This window comes from Phymastichus coffea, unplaced genomic scaffold, assembly GCF_024137745.1.
Source record: "Phymastichus coffea isolate CEN01 unplaced genomic scaffold, Cenicafe_Pcof_1.1 PCOF00027, whole genome shotgun sequence".
In the NCBI taxonomy this organism is placed as follows: domain Eukaryota; kingdom Metazoa; phylum Arthropoda; class Insecta; order Hymenoptera; family Eulophidae; genus Phymastichus; species Phymastichus coffea.
Window position 1 is genome coordinate 804,869 of NW_026706838.1, and position 6,527 is coordinate 811,395.

Genomic DNA, 6,527 nt, shown 5'->3' on the forward strand with positions numbered 1-6,527 from the left:
AAGTGTTTTTCCGCCGATAAAAAAAAATAGGTATGTCTTATTTTTTGATAAGCTATAACATATCAAAAGATTATTGAAATCGGTGAGGTCGGGTTGGAGGGGTTTCCTTGTATGTTGCTACTCTATATTACTGTTGCATTTTCAATCTAACGCAACTTAAATTTTACACAACTTAATATAATGCATTGAGTATTGATAGTAGCTCTAATCAGTTTTTTTTGTGCTCTAATCCAAGCTCTGGTCACGAAAAGAAATCAATGGTCAATATCCGCTGTAGCGTTTAATCAACACATGGATCGCGATGGAGTTTCCCTAACTTCAATGTGCCGTAATTCTACTTTGGTGGGGCATTCTAGCATGTCAAGACCCGCCATTTTTTGTTTTGATGCTAGCTGTGTTCTCCGCTTATCTTAGCGTAATTAGCATTCAGCCGGTCTCAAAAAGTAGCTTTCGCTCTTTTCGATGCGATACGTATCAGGAATTCCTGTTTCCTGTCTCGAGAAGCCACGCAGGTATTCAATTGACCGTACTCATTAAATATGGTTTTAACAAAATCATTGTTTTTCTAAAAAAATCAATAAAAATTGGTCTCTGTTAAAATTTTAAATACATAAAATCATTTTTTAGTGCTAGAAAAGTTTGTATTTTCATTTTCACCTATCAAAAATCACTCAATAAAGTAAACGAAAAATTGAGTCTATTTTTACTTAGATGGATGCAAAAAAAATAAAGCACGGATTCTTGTTCCTCTCCGAAATTTAAAAAATAGATATTATTTTATCCATAACAATATTTAGTTTAAAATAGTAATCCGTGCTACCACATCATCTTCAAGCAGAACTTGGACACAATATTCATTCATATTGGTGCTCACCTATTTTATTTTCAAGAAGCGAAACAAGAAGTTTCCTTATATGATATTAATTCTATCGATTAGTATATAAGCAACAGTCTTTAATAGAAAACGGAATGAAATTAAATTTTTAAATTTATAGTGTCCTTGAATGCTTCCAAAGTTACCTCTCTTCTTTAATCTCTCGACGGCCCCGATATGTTTTCGCACAAGTGATGGTAGAACAAGTAGAAAACTTGTTAGAAGCAAATCCTGCATAAAGTTTACGAGCTATGGCGAAAGAACTGGGAAATTAGTTTTAAATTTGCATTGTAGTCCGGAGAAGATATGTTATAGAATCCGATAAACATCAAATGTATTCAATGTACAAAATGTATAACGAGTGAAATTGCTGACTCGTTATATCTCTCTCTCCCTTGTAACGATAAGTAAATGTAACATATTTCTCCGAACCTATCCTATGTATTTATAAATTTATTATATTTATATTCATTTATTGCCTATATTTGCATATGTAATTAGTAGTATAGCAATTTATGTTCCAGCACACCTGCGGGGGGTCTGTAACCCTTTGGCCCCACCGGGCTTAACACTTTCATGTTAATAATAATTATTATTGTTAACAATTATTATTAACAATATTCGTGGGGGTCCCTGGTTTAACCCTTTGATTCCCTGGCCTAACCCTTCCGTGTTAATTATTATTAATGTTAATAATTGTTTATAATTTTTTGAGGAAGGTTTCTAGGGCTCCTAGTCCCTGGGACCCTATACCTAGTGCTTTCAGTCTAATTAAATTTAAATGTTTTTTTTTTCAAGTTATATATATATATATATATATATATATATATATATATATATATATATTATTGACAATTTAGTTGCTACATTGAGAATGAAACGAATAGAAAATAGCGACGATTTTTTGAAAAAAATGAAGAGACAGACCGGAGAATCGAACCGAAGTCCTCTGGGTTGGCAGGCTAGCGCTCTACCACTAGAGCCAATGCCACATGTTCCTTAGAGGATGCATATTGTGTATATTAGCTACACACGCATACATTTGGTATAGGGCCTGAGCGTGCGGAGGAGGAGGGGAGCGCATGATGTCTATAGTTCTAACTTGAGGATGCGTGCTCTCTCTCTCTCTCTCCCTCTCTCTAGCTCTAACTTAGCGTGGACCACAGCGTGCGGAGGAGGAGGGAAGCGCATGCTGTCTATAGTTCTGGCCTGATGGGGATGCGCTACTATAGTAGTAAACGTATGCTCTCTCTTTCTCTCTCTCTCTCTCCTACGCTCTGACTCAGCGTGGACCACAGTGCGTGGAGGAGGAGGGAAGCGCATGCTGTCTATAGTTTTGGCCTGATGGGGATGCGTTACTATAGTAGTAGTAAACGTGCTCTCTCTCTTTCTCTCCTACGCTCTAGCTAAGTATGGACCACGGTGCGCGGACGGAGCGTATGCTGTCTATAGTTAATACGTGCTCTCTTCACGAAGGGAAAGTTTTCGTGAGAATGCTAGAGACTACGAATGCAGTAACTCGACTGACACCTCCTTGAGATGTTCCTCCTAAACATCTCTGCTAGGAGAGAACCTTATTCCCATCTGTTCCCCTTTCTTACAATCGTTACGATTATTTTACTATTTAAATAAGTACACATTTATTATTTATTTAATATTTATTATTTTTAATTATACATTGAATAGAGTACACTTTGTCTATAATCTTTATGTTCAGTGTCTGACATAGCTATTTTTAAATATTCAGTTGAATTTTTATATGAATTATAGTCATCTGTAAATCTTTCGACTGTGTCGATCCCTTTTGATTTTGCTTGTTTTTGTCTTTCCATCATCCAATCGTGTATTTTTTGTGTATTTACCGCAGCACATACTATAGTATATGCATGATGGTTTAAATTTAAGACTTAAATCTTCCAATCGCGGACATCTCATTTCAGTTTCGATATCTAAAATATTTCTGGTATTAAAAATAAAAAAAGACACTAATTAAATTCGAATTTAGAATTTTGTACTATTGTATATTATTTGAACCTACTTTTCAGGAATAATATTTTGAGTCATTGCTTCTATTGTAATCCTTTCACATAAATATTTCTACAATTATGTAAATGACTACGAATAGTACAATTTAAAAAATTATATGGTAAAATACCATTTCTCCATAATATACCTATAAAATTGTTTATATTAAATATTTCAAATAAAATAAATGTTAATTAACGATAATAAAAATAAATACCATGATGATGTAATTCCAACTACTTATTAACACTTTGATATTCAATAGGTAGTTAGAGCTAATGATATGGAGGTTTAAAAAGTAGTACTGTAGGTGAAGTATTAGAACATACTGGTAAATAGGCAAACTCCTTACAAATAAAAATATTATTAGGACTCTGAAAGTCTTGAATATCTAAAATATAGTCCATCTTAGAGTATAAATCCCATTATTCTCTATGATATGTGAGCTGAATCGTATCTCAAAGCAATAATGACTATATTTTTATTCTGAAGATCTATATATACACCCTTTAATACTAAACTAATAAGTTAGATGGTGCTACAGTCGGTTCACCCCCACTCTTTCGTTTGAGCTATCCCTTCCATATACTGCCTACAGCGCTCACACTTTATAGGCAGCGCCCTCAGTTTGCTGGCAGCGCCCTCACTTAACCTTTAAAAACCGTTTTTGCCTAGCAAAAGAGCGCAGTCTCTCGAGACAGCCTGCGAGCTAAGCTTGCCTTACCTTTCGCCATTTGCAAGTAGTTCCTCAGTAGTTAGTTGAATCCTTATTGATTTGTTAAACAAATCAATATTAATTACAAACTGAGAACAAGTTCATTTTAGAGTTGTTCACTACCTTTTCCATCCTTTCATCATAATAATCCTTTATACAACTATAGATAAGTGACTCTACAAGACAATAAAAACTAGATAACTAACAACATGACTTCTATCGCCTATTTTGAAGAAACAATTAAAAATTTATGGAAAGCTTATAATCATTCGGACGATTTAGATATAGACGATTGTATTAGATGGAGAAATCTAACATAATTAATGCTATAATTTCAATTAATGAATTTATGAAACGATCTGATTTAAGTAGAGCGATTCGACAAAGGTGTCAAACTTGTGCTTGTCATTTGAATTCTATTGAAGTCAATTTAAGTAAAACTATAAAAGTTGGTGGAAGTATACAACCATTAACCGCTATTCAGGATGAAATTCCAGGAAATGGAGTTGTTTGGAGACCAATTCATTCAGCCTTTGAAAATCGAATTAGTACAGTCTGTATAGTTAATCAACATCATTTAGATATAAAAACATTTCTAGTTGCCGCAAATCAACTTTTACAAATTAAAATACCTCAATTTCTTGCTATCCATAATAACTTAAAAATAAATACAGAAATTGCATCACAATTTATCATAAAGAAAAATCAAGAAGAAGATATTAAAATCAAGTATTTCAATACAGAAAATTTTTGCATTTCTAAGACTACTGATCTTGATAGATGGTTTCAAAATAACGTTAAAGATATTATACTTAAACAAATCGAAGAATTTCAAGAAAGAGACTCAGACTGGTCGTTAAAAACTATTGTTGGTCTCACTATTAATATAAATAAGTATAATCCATTTAAACCATGCTCATATATACCATTACCGCCAAGCATAGATAATAAAAGAGCCTGTGTTAATGTTAAAAATGAAGACAATGAATGTTTTAAATGGGCTATACTTTCATGCCTTCATCTAGTTAAAAGAAATCCAAACAGAGTAATTAAGTACAAGCCCTATGAGAATGAACTGAATTTTGATGGTATAAGCTTCCCTGTAAAAATAAAAAGTATACCTAAATTTGAAAAGTTGAATAACATAAGTGTAAATTTATATATACAAAAAAATATGGATCGAAATATGAAGTCTCACCATGCTATATAACGAAATTAAAACAAACTAAACATGTGAACTTACTCTTAATACAAAACGAATATATTGATGAAAATGATACTAATAGACTACAAATACCAATAGATGCTGAAAAATTCAAATTAGAAACTCACTACGTATGGATTAAGACTTTATCTGCTCTCCTTCGTAGACAAGTTACTCAACATACTGAAAAAATTTATCTTTGCGAACGTTACCTTCATTATTGTACTAACGAGGAAAATTTTAAATCTCATGAAGTTGACTGTTCCAAAATAAATAAGTGTCGGATTAATCTACCTGATGATACTACTTTAGAATTTAAAAATTTTAAGCATAAAGAGGAAGTTCCATTTCTTATATACGCTGATTTTGAATGTCTGTTAAAACCTATAGAAGATCCGAATAGAAATCTCGATGTTAAGAGACATAGTTTCCAAGGACATGAAGCCTATAGCATTGGATTATATGTAAAATGCCGTTATGATGATAGTAAGTCGATATATAAGTCATATAGAAAAAAATTAAATGAAGACGAATCACCAGCATTATGGTTTATAAAGCAATTGAAGTCCCTAGTGATTGAGTTAGAAAAGATATATAATAATGCAATAAAAATGGATTTATCATTTATTAATGAACAGGCATTGCAAAACGGCAAGAAGATGTGATATTTGCAACCAATATTTTCAAGATAACCAAAAACGAGTTCGTGATCATTGTCATTTAACAGGAAAATTTAGAGGTGCAGCTCACAATCATTGCAATTTGAATTATAAAAATGCTGCTTTCATACCAGTCGTATTTCATAACTTTACAGGCTATGACTCACATTTTATTATAACAGAAATTGCTACTAACTCAGAATTTGAAGGAAAGATCTCTGTTCTCGCTGAAAACAACGAGCGATACATATCCTTCACAAAAGAAGTTGCAAACAGTCGAATTAGCTTTCGTTTCATGGATTCTTTTCGATTTATGCCTATATCTCTAGATAAATTAGCATATTATTTACCTCAGCTAGATATTGTACAGAGAGAATTTCAGAAAGATAATTACACTTTAGAACAGATTAATTTACTCAAAAGAAAAGGAGTTTTCCCATATGAATACATCCAAAATTTAAATAGACTAATTAAGACAGTTACCATCTATTGAAAAATTTCATAGTTAATTGACAGATAGTGATATTCCTACTGTAGAATATAAGCATGCTCAAAACGTATGGAATATTTTCGGTAGTATTTGGAAGAAAATAGATTTAGGAATGTATTCTGATCTCTATCTGAAAACTGATGTACTTTTACTAGCTGATATTTTTGAAAATTTTCGATCAACCTGTAAGAATGCATATGATCTCGATCCTGCTCATTATTACACTACCCCTGGATTAACACGGGACGCGATGTTAAAATATACAAATATGAAGCTTGAACTATTAATAGATATAGATATGGTTTTATTCATTTAAAAAGGTATTCGTGGAGGTATTAGTCAATGCTGCAATAGATTTTAAAAGCAAACAATAAATATATGGGTGAAGAATTAAATAAGGATGAGCCAAACAAAATTTTAATGTATTATGAGGTAAACAACCTTTATGGTCGGGCTATAACTCAATCACTACCATTTTAGGGCTTCAAATGGGTTTCAAATGTGGATATGTCAAATTTTTTCAATATCTCTGATGATAGCGACGTAAGCTATATTTTAGA